The following is a 14,724-nucleotide window of genomic DNA, read 5'->3' as shown; positions in this document are numbered from 1 at the left end:
TTCACCTATTTCACCCAGCCCTCCCCTCCTGCCACTCTGGAAACCACCAGTTTGTTCTCTGTATCTGTCAGTCTGTTTCTGTTTTGTTTTGCTTGTTTATTTTGTTTTTTAGATTCCACATGTAAGTGAAATCATATAGTATTTGTCTTTCTCTGTCTGATTTATTTCACTTAGCATAATACCTTCTAGATCCATCCATGTTGTCACAAATGGCAAGATTTCATTCATTTTCATGGCTGAGTAGCATTCCATTGTGTGTGTGTGTGTGTGTGTGTGTGTGTGTGGCACTGTGGTTATTTTTGCACGTGTGACAGTGGCATAGACAAAACACCTCTGGACTTTGTACCAACCAGGAGTGAGTCCCAGTGCTCACGAGGCTTGCTCTCCAGCCCACATCATTCGGGTCTCCGCTCAGAAGTCACCACCTCAAAAAGACTCCTCTGTCCCGCTTGTAAAGCAGCCTGCGTTGTCTTCCTGCCAAAGACCTGCCTGATTCTTCTTCCGGCACCTATCTGTTGGCAACGTGGTGTGTACTTCTCTGTTCACTACGTCCCCACTAGAAGGTGAGATCCTCGAGCGTAGGACCTATGTCTCTCTTGTTCGCTGTGGCATCTCCTGAGCCTAGGACCATGCTGGCACAGGGATGCAGACTAGTTCCCTCAACATTTCAGCCCCTGGAGTTGCCTGGCCCTTATAGCTTGGGTTCTGCAGGAGATAACACTGCAGCCGAGCAGACACCCAGCAAGATGTGGCAGGCAGAAGCGAGGAGCAATCCCCACAGCAAATAACAAGCAAGCCCACGGCCGTGCTTAAGCGCAGAAGCAGAAGCGTGGCCACAGCCCCCACCTCACTTCTGCTTTCCTAGCTCTTGAAAATTCTTCTCAGACCAAGAACAGCTTGGAAACTATGAGATAGAGAATGTTTTAAGAATTTTTTTTTAAAGCACAAATAATATGTATAAGTATTTTAAAGAAAGCAAACAATTTTTAGTTACTTAGAAAACACGGCTGTATGCAAATTGTGTCCCAATCTCAGAGCCAGGAGCTGGGGATCAGGGAGGAGTCCTGCAGGGCAGAGGGGAGTGTTCTGGCAGAGGCTGGCTGTGAGGAAACACGGGCAGCTGCAGAAAGAGGACGCTGAACTCAGCTCCTAGAGAGGGCCCATCAAGGGGGGAAGTGGGAAGTTCCTTATTGGATCTGTCATGACCTCCATCAGAGACCTCTCTAGGCCAAGTTCATCAAGAGGGAGACCAGACAGAGGCCAGCATGTTTTAGATGGCAGCCCAGGCCTCCTGTCCCTTGCAGTCTCACTCTCTTGGAGGAGCACCAGCAGGGAAGACAACAGCAGGGGGACATTGGTCAATCAGGTTGCTGTGACCACGGGGTCCACGAGTGGGTAAGTGACCCTCATTGGGAATCCACAGGGTAACAAGTGACCCTGGGGCTGCTGCCTTGTTCCCTGACTCACCCAATCACTCCTAGTTCTCTGACCATCCATAGGAAGAGGGAGGGCTTGGAGAGAATTTAAATGGTAGTGTCAGGGGATACAGTCTCAGAGACAGGAGAACAGCCTCAAGGGAGGGGTTCAGCCCAAAGTGGAATTTTTACGTCCTCTCCATCTCTGATCCCAAGATTGGCTTTGTCATCACCCAGCATTTGACCCAGGAGAAGGACTTCTTGGTGGTCAGCACCGGAAGCAGCAGAATATGGACCAGACAGTGGCAGTGTTGCATGGGGAAGGGCTGAGTGTGATGGGAACTGTGTGCCACGTGGGGAAGGCTGAGGACTGTGTGTGGCTGGTGGCCACAGTGAGGGAGAGTGGCTATTTTAAAAACATAATCTAATCAAGAGCGCCAGCACAGGACTTAAGGCCAACCGTGTGCTTGGCATTGGTCACCCTGCAGGCCCTCCATACACTTGAACAGATTCACAGATCTGGGCAGAGTGAGATGTTTTGAGTCTGATGAAGAGAGATGGCTCTCCATCCTCACTTGGTGTGGTCTTCTTCTGGATTTGACTGGGCATTGCCCCAGGGACTGCAAACAAGAACAACCTCCCGCTGCAGCAGGGAACTTCTTTCACTCCCTGACCCTGGTCCTCTTTGTCCCTTTCTCCCCCGCAGGCCCTGGAACACCGAAGGGGTGTCAGCTTCCTGGTGTGTGTGGCAGGGGTCAATCCTGTGGTGGGAAGTACCTTTGGGAGAAGTGAGCAGATCTGGGACAAGGTAAGGTCTGGGGAAGCCAGCGCAGGGCAGGTTGGACATCATCCTCACTGTCTGTGTGACCCTCTCTCCATCTTGGCTCACACACTCAGGTTTGGTCCTCACCTCTCACAGGTCTACCTTCCTCTCACAGACACAGTCAACTCTCTATCTGTGAGTTGGAGGTAAGAGTGTCTAAGCTGCAGTTCTGGTCCCCACTGTCCAGGAGCTCCCAGTCTGCAGGGAATGTCCAACATGGAACCAAATAATCACGACAAACTGGGGGCACAGAGAGAGAATGACTCCCTTCCTTGCCCAGGGATGCTTAATGCCCAAGGCTATAACCCTGAAATCCAGCTGCATTAGTTTCTTGGGGCTTCTGGACAAAGTACTACAAACCAGGTGGCTTAAACAACAGAAATTTATTGTCTCACAGTTCTGGAGGTCAGAAGCCAAAGATCAGGGTGTTGGCAGGGTTGGTTTCTTCTGAAGTTGTGAGAGAGGATCTGTTCCATGCCTCTCCCCTAGCTTCTGGTGGTTTGCTGGCAGTCTTTGGTGTTCCTTGGCTTATAGAAGCATCACTTCAATCTCCACCCTCATCTTCACATGGTGTTCTCCAAGTGTGTGAGTGTGTATGTGTGTGTATGTGTGTGTGTGTGTGTGTGTGTGTGTGTGTGTGCCTCCAAATTTCTCCTTTTTATAAGGATGCCATTCATATTGGGTTTGGGCCCATCCTACTCCCACATGACTTCATCTTTACTACGTCTGCAATGACCCTATTTCCAAGTAAGGTCACATTACAAGGTCCTGGAGGTTAGGACTTCAACGGATAAATTTAGGGGGTACACAATTCAGCCCTTCCCAGCCTTTCCCAGACTCAGCTGGCTAGTGCCTCTTCAGCCTCAGATGGGACATTCTTTTCCAACTGCTGCCCTTGGAGACACAAGGGGATACCCCATAGGCTCTAGGCTCTTCTGCCTGCAGCGTCCTCAGCCTGATCCCCATATTCCTGCATCTTCAGGATGCCTCCCTCCATGCATATGAAAGAAAGCCGGCACTCTCCCCACTTCCCCTTGTTAGAAGCCATCACTCCCATGTTCTAATGCGGTATATTTGCTAATACAGTGAGAACACGCATTGGACTGACTGTCTCTTCTCCCCTGCCCTTCATTTGCTCTGATTTCAGATCCTGAATGTCAGTGTGAAGGCCCCAGCCCTGCTGCTGAGCCAGCTGCAGCCCCACATGGAGAACAGGGAGTGAGGGCAGGGAAGCGGGTAGGGAAGGAGTCATTTGGTGTCAAATATGGATCAAGGGAGCTGGAGCGAGAGGGGCCAGATGTTGACTTAGACCTTCCCACTGGGAAGCAGGCTTGGCTGAGCCAGTGATACAAGAAAAGTGAGAGTTTGACTTTCAGACTCTGGGTCAGCGAAACAAACAAAAGAATTCTATCCATTAGTGTCATTCTCTCATATCTCCAGTGCCCAGGGAATCTGGAAGCAGGACAAGGGATCCACAGACAGAAGTGCCCGGAGTCCCCACAGCTGTCCTGGAATTAGTGAAATGCAAGTGGTCTCTCCAGAACAGTGAAAGCTTGACTTCGTATTTCTAGGTCACTAAAGAGAACAAAATTATGTCTTCTTACATTATTTCCTGATTTCTAGAGTGCCCAAAAATCAGGCATGGATTCTTTTTTTTTTTTTTCCTTCTTCTTCTCCCAAAGCTCCCCAGTACATAGTTGTATATTCTAGTTGTAGGTCCTTCTGGCTCTGCTCTGTAGGATGCCACTTCAGCATGGCTTGATGAGTGGTGCTAGGTCCGTGTCCAGGATCCCAACCAGCGACACCCTGGGCCACCGAAGCAGAGTGCACAAAGATAACAATTCAGTCATGGGGCCAGCCCCAGGCAGGGATTCTAGTGGAAGTGAGAAGAGGGATCCTCACAACCAGAAGGCCTAGATTCCCTACAAGTATCGTGGAATTGGGGAACTGGAAGTGGTCTCTCTTGGCCTGCAGCAGCTCAGGGCACGGAAGTCCAGGTTGACCACTCTGAAGCACCCCACGGCCTGCCCAAAAGGAGAGTAGTGGTGTTTCCCAGTCCCACTCAACTCTTATCTCTCAAGCCCCCTACCTCTTGGACCAGCCACATCCTCCCTAATCTTCCCCATACTCCCCGTTTCATGCATATTGCACAGAACCATGGGTGAGTGAAGGGAAGAGGTCAGAGACAAGGCTGGACATTGTGGACAGCTTTGAATATTGTGATAAGGACTTTTGTCCTTATTCAGGAAGTAAGGGAGAAAATCATATGATTGTTCACTATAATTATTTCATCTCCTTTCTACATTAAAAGAGAGCATGAAGAGAAAACACCTGAGGGACAAAAAAAAAAGCATCTTGATTTGTGGGCCAAGAAAAGACAGACACTGAGGGAAAGGTAATGAGTAAGTTGAGGGGAAAAGAGAGGCAGGAATGCAAATTTCTAAAGAGGACCAAACACGTATTCCAGAAAGGAAATTTTAGTCTACAATATTTGATGTCACAGGAGACTGGAGGGTAGAGAGGTGAAGTCTGAACAAAGGTCATTAGACTTGGTAGATGAGGACACATTGAGGATCCTTGAGGGAATTTTTTCCAGAGGATTTGGGGGCAGAGCTGGGGAAACATGGAACTTCTGGAACTGAGATTCCAAAGGATCCATTGGGAAGTACTTATAATATTACTCATAAGTGTATCTGGTGTAGAACACCCTCAAGCCAGAAAAGAGATCAACAGTCTAGAATAAAGGCAAGTGTTGGCTATATTTCATAAAAGTGTCCATACTAGTACTACTTAGTGAATATTGAGTGCCCAAGTATAGCATAAAAACAAAAAGGTGGTCCTGGACCTCAGGATGCTCTAGGACAGAGGTGACAGGCTGGAGGAGGTTAGGAGAGGACTCTAATCCTGACCTAAACTCCTCTTGCTCACTGTCGTGGTTCACAGTCTCCACTTCTGTCCAGGCGCCGGCTGTCTGTATTTGTCCCATTCCTATGTGGCTCCACCTATATTTACCCCTTCTTTCGCTTCCCAGGAGAAGCTCTGTGATCTTGGTTTCCTCATTCAGGATGTATGGCCCAGAAGCTATAAGTATGAACTATGGCTCTAGATTAGGAGAAAGGACATAGTACCATTTGCCAAGAAAAGTGGAGAGGTTCAGGACAGGCCATTGCTAGGTGGGACACACCTACATATTTGACCAATGCCTGGCTCAGATATTCCTTCTCCAGAAAGGACATGCATGGCAGCCTTTTCACCTTCCCTTATAACATTACCAGTGACCTCTGCAGCTGCTGCTGAAGGGATATATTTCTAGACACAGGCTTAGAAATTCAATTGAAACTCTCCTCTCCATATATGTCATCTACTTCCCTTTCTTTCCACAGAAACTAGAGGCCTACAATGTCAGTAAAACAACCCTTCTGGGACTCACCAAGATCCTGGCGTGGACCTGGCACCAGAGAACAGCCAGGTGAATTGTCTGGTGCCAGGAGTCACTGACACAGACTTCAGGCAAGTGGTAAGGACCAAGGACAGCTCCTGCTCCTGCCCCACTGGGTGCTAGGATGCCTTTCCCTGCCAGGTCATGCCCCACAGAGACCTGGACTCTCAGACCTGGACCTGCGTGGTCTCTCATTCCGATGTTCTGGTCCGTGGCCTTTGGTATCAGCAGAAAAATCAGAACTTCAGCCCTCTGTGAGGGACCAGCTCAGAGCATGCTCCAGCAGCCTTTCCACAAAGACACAGGTCTGTATGATGTGGAGCCATCTGTATGAGCAGCACTAACCTTTTGACCTTTCCTTCAGCTATTTGAGGACTCAGCCTTTTGGGACTGAGTCCAAATGTAGGGACTCCATGGAATACAGAGGTAGATTGTGGATGAGGCAGTATCCTTTCTAGATCTGGATTAACGTAACCTCAGAACATCCATGATGGATAAAAGATTACATGCCATCCCTCTGCAGGCTGAAACCCATTCCTCTTTCTGAGATCTGATGATCTGCCTAGCCCTGAGATGATTAAAAGTCCCTGCAAAGCCCACATATCTCCACTTGCAGCCTTTCAATCGTCTTCATGGGGGTCTTGACTTCACAGCACCCCACAGGATCCAGGGCTCATAGCAAGGCATCATCACTCTCAGCCCCATCTCTTCTTTCCATACAGTGGGGTGGCCTGAGGACTGTGCAGGACTGGCGTCCTTCCTGTGCTCTCCAGATGCCAGCTACATCACCAGCAAGAATATCATGTGGCTGGCTACTACCACCACCTCTGAGGGGCATAAGCCCAGAGTCAGGCTTGCCTCTTGATGTGAAGGCACCATGTGGCTCTGGGGTCACCAAGTTACAATACCTCTACTAATGATGAGCCTGTGCTCCAAATACATACTCTGGTTCAAAACCTTCCCTGCAAGAAATAATAAAAAGACATCAGAAGTGTGCTTGTGATATGAAATATTGTTAAAACCAGCTAAAATAATGTCAGCTTTGCTAGAAAACAAAATGTATGCTTGAGATTCTTGGGAAAAAGGAAGGAGCTAAAGACAGGAAGGAAGAGGGCTGTAAGAAAGGAAAGAAAAATGCATTTTGAGCACACTTCTAAGTGCTTTCATGTGCACTATCTCCTAAACATTTCTGTAAGCCTGAGTTTTCATCTTTAATTAATTCTGTAGTTGAGGAATCCAAGAGTTAGAGAGATTGAATGAAAATGCTTGGAGAACACATAGCTAGTCCATGAGCAGAAATTGAACCCCAGTCTTTTGCACAACAGAGAAAGACCACCTTGGATCCAGAGATGTTTGAGGGGAAAGACTAGCCTTTAGGGTCCTCATTCTACCCTCAGTTCCTCGTCCCTAGATCTGATCTACCTGCATTCATACAACTCAACCTTCCACAGATATGTGCCAGGATAGTAACTATTATTTCTCATACAACGAGTTTTAGACCCTTGGTGCCTGAAAGTTAGGATAAGTGGCAGACTCTGTGGATACCCCTTTGGCCCACATAGAAGTCACAAGCATCTTCAGTGGACAATTTCCATACACACTGAATGCTTCCTAACTCGAGCACCTATGTCTCCCTTCCTAAGGGCTTTATCTGGCCACAGTAGTGGGTTCTGCACATGGGGGCAGTTAGTGCCTGTAGAGCAACCCACATCAAAGAGGGATGGGAGTTGGTGTATCAGTACTCCAGCTGCTTGTCCCTTGATGGAACAGTGCTGGGGTGTATTCTATACAATGTCTCAGAGGGTGCCCAGCAGTGGGGACTAGCCCACAGTGATAGCTGACTCTTAAACTCATCCTTTATTGGCTTTTCTCCCTTCCTTGTCTCATTCCCCACTCCCTCATCATTCTCCCCTGGTTCACCTCCCGAGGAAACTACTTACACCCACATTTTGGTCTCAGGGTCTGCTTTTGGGGCAATCCAAACTAAGTTGAGGACAAAACAGTTCATCATTTATAAATAAAAGGCTAAAAATGAAAATGTCTCATTGAAGTAACACAGTGGCTAAAAATAATTTACCCTAAAGAATAACATCAACTATTTACAATAAGCACAAATAGCTGGAATCAGATTACTTTCTTTTTGATAGGCACAATGAATTAGAAATCAGAATAGTTATTGCTTAAAGTTGAGGAGAATGATCATCAGGTTTGGAAAGAAGTGAATAAAAATGAAATTTTATTTAAATGACTAACATCAGACCCTTTCTAAGGTTATTAGGGAAGGGGACAGTGAGAAAGATGGCACTAAGTACTCAAAAGCTAAGAAGGAAGTAACTCTAGAGAGGTGGTACAGAGCAGTGGCAAAGAAGGCAGAGAAGGGGATGTCAGAATCCTGGGAAGTCAACTATGCTGTCTTCACATCTTCTCTGAATCTCTAGACAAAGACCTTAAGACAAGTGTGATAAGGATGCTTAAAGAACTAAAGGAAGATGAAAAGAAAGTCAAGAAACAATGTGTGAATGAAATGGAAATATCAATAAAGAGGTAGAAAACCTAAAAAGAAACCAAAATAAAAATCCTGGAGCTGAAAAGTACAATAACTGAAATGAAAATTGACCAGAGGGATTCAAAAGCAGATTTGAGCAGGCAAAAGAAAGGATCCATGAACTTCAGGATAAGATAATGGAAATTATCAAGTCTGAGGAACAGGAAAAAAAAAAAAGATTGAAGAAAAGTGAACAGAACCTAAAGGAACTGTGGGGCATCAACAAGCAGACTAACATATGGATCATGGAAGTCTTAGAAGAAGAGAGAGAAAGAGACAGAGAGAATATTTGAAGAAATAATGGCTGAAAACATCCCATATTTGATGAAAGGTAAGATTATAAACATCCAAGGAGTTCAATGAACTCCAAGTAAGATGAACTCAAAGACACTCATCCAGAGACATGTTATCATTAAACTTTTCAAAAGACAAAGAGAGAATCTTGAAAGTAGCAAGAGAGAAAGGACACACATACAAGGGATCATCAATAAGATCATCAGCAGATTTCTTATCAGAAACTTCGGAGGCTAGAAGACAGTGGGCCGATATATTCAAAGTGCTAAAAGAAAAAACTTGTCAACCAAGAATCCTATATCTGACAAAACCTTCCTTCAAAAGTAAGGGTGAAATTAAAACATTCCCAGATAAACAAAAGCTGAGGGAGTTTGTGAACACTAGACCTACTCTGCAAAAAATGCTCAAGGGAATCCTGCAAGGTGAAATGAAAGGTCACTAGACAGTAACTCAAAGCTGTATGGAGAAATAAAAATCTCAACAAAAGTATATACATGGACAATTATAAGAGCTGGTATTATTGTATCAGAGGTTTATAACTGCACTTTTTGTTTTCTACATGATTTAAGAGATATGACAACTAAATGCAATGAGTAATTCTGGAACTGCATCCTTTTGTTATAAAGGACATTATTGGGATTATTGGCAAAACTTGAATGGGGACTGAGAATTGGTTTCTCTTGCCTATCCTCACTCTACCAAATACCAGGAAGCATGATGCTAACTGATCATTATTAGCTTCCTAGATGAGCCATTATTTCCCTAGCATGTAAATAACTTGTCAAATGACAGCATACTATCACTAAGTGAAAGGTTGAGGAATGAATTATTGGAATTATTAGCAGACCACATCTTCTTTCCTCCTCCATCTTTCTTGTGTCTACTGTGACCCCAGATATCTCATAGTCATGCCAACACGCATAAAACCAACAATGAGGAATTTCCTTCAGACTCCAATTTTCCTTTCTATTATCTCACATCACATCACTTCCCTCACCATGCCTGACACCCTGCCCCTCTAACCTTCTCAGTTGCCCATGCATACGTCCATGTCACAACTCCATGGATCAGTGTACATTGTTCTTTATGCCTTCTCTCCACCCCGCACCACCTCACTTCAATTTGACTCCACCCTCCTCCCACCATTTTATCCACTTCTTGGTCCCAGCCTAAAGGGACCAAGAAGTGGAAAAACAAAGATAAGGCTAGGAAAACACACTCAGTTCAGAGAAGTGCCACTTGGGCGGTTGAAGCAGACATGAATTTATACACCAGAAGTGGAATTAGCTCTCCAGAGGAATCCTTCTCAGGGTTACTCATGCCTGCAGTCCAATTTGAAGATGCCTCACAGGGGAGTTACAGGGGCATTCTCTTTATCACCAGGAAGCAGCCAAATTAATATATGAAACTCATCCACAAACTTAAGAAACTTTAATCTTCAAGGAAGTTCTTTTGATGTGGGCATGGTTGATGCTGCGATGAAAATGAAAACAGAAGTGCAGCCCATGAAGTCTAAGAATAAGAATGTTAAATCATAAACATATGTCACTTTCACTTGAGTGATTTGCAGGAAGAAGACAATAGAAAAATTCAATCCACTTAAATATTCCTTAGCTAATATGGATGACAAATTGACTGAATTTGAAGAAAATGTTAACATCAATCCAATATTCTTGTCAAATCCACATTCATCTTAACATTATCATCTAACTTTCAGTCCAAATTCAAATGTAAGTGGTCTAAACACTCAAATTAAAAGTTGAAGACTGTGAGATTGGATTGCTTTAAAAGCAATATCCAACTACGTGCTGCCTACAGGAAATGCATTTTAAATAGAAAACACAAGTAAGTTAAAAGAAAAAAGATGAGAAAGATACACCAGGCTATTTAATCAAAAGAGAGCTGGAGCTATATTAATATCAAACAAAGTAGATTTCAAAGTAAAGAATATTACCAGGAATAAAGAAGGTCATTTCATGATGATAAAGGGGTTAATTCATTAAAAGTATATAACAATCATAAATGTTTATGTATCTAATAACACTACTTCCAAATAGATGAAGCAGAAACTGATAGAACAGGGGCCGGCCCGGTGGCGCAGTCATTAAGCTAGCATGTTCTGCTTCGGCAGCCCGGGGTTCACCAGTTCGGATCCCGGGTGCAGACATGGCACCGCTTGTCAAGCCATGCTGTGGTAGGCATCCCACATATAAAAAGCAGAGGAAGATGGTCATGGATGTTAGCTCAGGGCCAGTCTTCCTCAGCAAAAAGAGGAGGATTGGCAGCAGATGTTAGCTCAGGGCTGATCTTCCTCAAAAAAAAAAAAAAAACACTGATAGAACTGCGAGAAGTAGACAAACCCACAATTACAGTCAGAGATTTGAATACCCCCACAAAAGGTATGAAAGCCCTATACATTGAAAACTGCAAAACTTTGTTGAAAGAAATTTTTAAAAACCTAAATAAGTTGAGAGATATAACTTGTTCATGGATTAGAAGCCTCAATATTGTTAGGATGTCAATTTTCCCTAAATTGATTTATAAATTCAATGCAATCCCAGCTGGCTTTTTTTCTAGGAATTGATGAACTGATTCTGAAATTCATGTGGAAGTGCAAATGACTGAGAATTACCAAAACAACTTTAAAAAAGAACAAAGTTGGAGAACAAAGGCTATCTGATTTCAAGATTAATTTTAAAATGAAGACATTGTGATATTGTTCCCCAATCTTAGAAAGTTAAGTATATACCTCCTTATGATCCAGCCATTTCTCCTGAAGATATTTATCCAAGAGACTTCTGAGGTCACATGTGGGAACAGAGTTCATAGCTAGGGTTTGACTCTCTAGATAGGTGCTACGTGTGGCCCTTTAGACTACAGTGGTATATCTTTTTGTGACTTCTCAAATTTTCTAAATCTCCGTTTATCCCCATTTATACTCAGAGACGTGGAAAATACCTAGAGACATCTCTGGTCTGCACACTGCACACCCATGTCTGGGTTTTGGTATACATACTCTATCTTGTCAAGCTTTAAAGGAAACATCTCAGTACTGTAAATATTTTCTTTCCACTTTGGCCAGTTTGACTCTAAGAGCAATTTGTTCCCAGAAGGCTCTTTAAGTAAATTGTCATTGCACTTAAATTCAACTGAAACAAAAAGCATTTTGTTTCAGCAAAATAATTTGTCATAAATAAGGCTGGTTACAAGTATAGGAGCACATATTCTTCTAATATGACTTGGCTTAGAAGCAGTGATTAGTCAGGCTGGCATGGTGTTATGTAAGATATAATTTAATACTGACATGGTACATGAGAGTGAGTTGCTGTCGTTTAGGGGAGGAAATCAAGGAATAGTTTAAGTAGAATTTCAGCTTTGGGTGTTGATGGTGGAGCTAGAGCTTCTTCCTTGAAAGTCCTTGGGGGGAATGTTTCCCCCTTTTCTGGTTTACAAGACCAGGGTAATGTGTGATATACTACAGGGACTCTTCATTTTAGAAGGTTGTTTTCGATGGTGCTTGCGAGTGGTATGAAGATGAGAATTAGGGAGAAGTAGAGGATTGAGGCTAGTTGGCCGATAATTACGTATGGGTGTTCCACTGGCTGCCCGCCGATTCATGTTAGTGTTAGTAGGTCTGCCACTAAGAGTCAGAATACGCATTGACTGAGGGGTCGGAGTATTATGCTTTGTTGTTTTGATGTGTGTAGAGTGGGGATGAGCGCTAGGATTAGGATGGAGAGGATTAGGGCTAATACGCCACCTAGTTTGTTGGGAATGGAGCATAGGATGGCGTAGGCAAATAGGAAATATCATTCTGGTTTAATATGTGGGGGAGTGCTGAGGGGGTTAGCTGGGGTGTAGTTGTCTGGGTCTCCTAGGAGGTCGGGGGAGAATAGTACTAGGGCCAGTAAGAGTAAGATTAGGAGGAGGAGTCCTAGGATGTCTTTAATTGTATAATATGGGTGGAATGGGATTTTGTCTATGTCAGATGGAATTCCTGAGGGCTTGTTGGATCCTGTTTCGTGAAGGAATAGTAAATGTACGATTACCAGGGCTGTGATGATAAAGGGCAGGATGAAGTGGAAAGCAAAGAATCGGGTCAGGGTGGCTTTGTCTACTGAGAACCCGCCTCAGATTCACTCAACAAGGGTAGTACCGATGTAAGGGATTGCTGATAGGAGGTTTGTGATGACTGTTGCCCCTCAGAAGGATATTTGGCCTCATGGTAGGACATAGGCCATGAATGCTGTGGCTATTACTGTAAAAAGTAGGATAATTCCAATGTTTCATGTCTCTAGGAATGTGTAGGAGCCGTAGTAGAGGCCGAGTCCTACGTGGATGAAGAGGCAGATAAAGAATATGGATGCTCCGTTGGCATGGAGGTATCGAATGATTCATCCGTAGTTGACGTCTCGACAGATGTGGGTGACGGATGAGAAGGCAGTTGTTGTGTCTGATGTGTAGTGTATGGCTAGGAATAGGCCTGTTAAGATTTGGAGGATTAGGCAGATTCCTAGGAGGGAGCCAAAGTTTCATCATGATGAGATATTTGAGGGGGCTGGTAGGTTGATAAAGGAGTGATTGATGATTTTAATTAGTGGGTGAGATTTTCAGATGTTTGTCATTAGTGTTCTTATAGTTGAAATACAACGATGATTTTTCATGTCATTGGTCGTGGTTAGATTCCACGTGGGAATAATGATGACATATATTGTGTTTATTTTGAGCGTTATCTTTGTTGTTAGTTTTGTGGGTTTTTCTTCAAAACCTTCGCCTATTTATGGGGGTTTAGTATTGATTGTGAGTGGAGGGGTTGGTTGTGGTATTATTATGAATTTTGGAGGGCATTTAATCATCTAATCATCTAAGCATTTAATCATCTGGCTTTTGCTCTGACCCTGACTGTTGAGAGTTCTCTTGGTTTTCCTGAAGTTCGTCTTTATTTTCATCAAGGACAGGAACAATCATATTTCAGGGTCGGAAGTATCATCTACTTTAACCCCCATTTGATGTTTGAATTTTTTCCACACTATTCCTGCAAAATGATCTTCCATCCTCTGTCTGAATAACTCTAGGGTTAAGAAATTCACTATTTTTTATGGCAGTATATTTCATCTATGGATAGCTCTGGGTATTTGAAAATACTTTCTTAAATTGAGCTGAAAAATGTCTCCCCATAGCTCTTTCCCATTGGTCTTATAACTTTCCAAGAAGCACTATTGATCAGTTCTTTCTTCCCTGTGCCAGTCCTTCAAATGATAACGCAGCTCTGTCATACCCACCCATCGCACTTTGGTCTGCTCTTTTCCCTGCTCAACATCCTCAGTTCCTTCTTTAAGCACCTTTGATCATTAGATAAATAACATCTACTAGCATCACTCTTCCCACCAGGAAGATATTGATTCTCCTATAGCTAGAAACACATGAGCATTATCAAAATCTTAATTCAGTCCACACATTTTTCTTCTGAGCTCCTAGTTCACACTTTATTTGTAGACTAAAACTGTTCTTGAAGCTACCTGAATCTCCAAGTGTTCTGAAAAGCACTCAAGCATCACTAGCAAGCACCACCTGGTCCAGGCTGGAACTCACAGGCAGAAGAGTGAGAAGATTCTGAGAAGGGTCTCAGATTCTCTTGGCATCCTGTAAAGAGGCATCCTCAGACCCATTTGCAGGTGGATGTATGATTAGGCAGTGCTTCATGAAATGGATCCTTTGAGTCCTAAGGAGGAGGAGAGAGGACGGTCTTAATTTCCCAATGGGCACACATCATGATCACCTCTACCCCTCACCTGAAGCTGCCCTCCAAATGCTAATGGTAAGCCCCTTACAGGGTTGACACAAAGTTGCCCTCTTGAGACTTTACTTGGCCTCATTCCTGTGCTGGTCCCACTTTCTATCTTCCCTACTGTTTTTTTCATGGGAACACTTCCTAATAAGTCACTTTCACACAAATCCTTGTCTCAAGGTTAACTTTGGGGAATCCACCTTACTCACCATCTCACTTACAACCATCAGTGGGGTCCTTGGTATCAGTGAATGTTCTGGAATATCAACCTTAAGCTCTACTTGCTAGGGCAATTCCTGGTACCAGTTGTCTTAGTTTGGTTCCCTTAAAAGCAGACCCTGAGATAAAGACTAGGGTACAGATAGTTTATTTGATATGTGTTCTTAGGAAGCAGTAGTAAAGGAGTGGGAAGGGTGACAT

General features: G+C 44.0%; 1 pseudogene; it reads left to right on the top strand.

Moving 5' to 3' along the window:
- The window catches only part of LOC124234995 (dehydrogenase/reductase SDR family member 2, mitochondrial-like), a 93,598-nt pseudogene extending 80,646 nt beyond the window's left edge, over positions 1-12,952 (top strand).
- The last annotated feature ends 1,772 nt before the right edge of the window (positions 12,953-14,724 follow it).

This window comes from Equus quagga, chromosome 2 (genome assembly GCF_021613505.1).
Source record: "Equus quagga isolate Etosha38 chromosome 2, UCLA_HA_Equagga_1.0, whole genome shotgun sequence".
Lineage (NCBI taxonomy): Eukaryota > Metazoa > Chordata > Mammalia > Perissodactyla > Equidae > Equus > Equus quagga.
The sequence above is the reverse complement of the archived record's forward strand: the minus strand, read 5'-3'. Positions and strand labels throughout refer to the sequence as shown.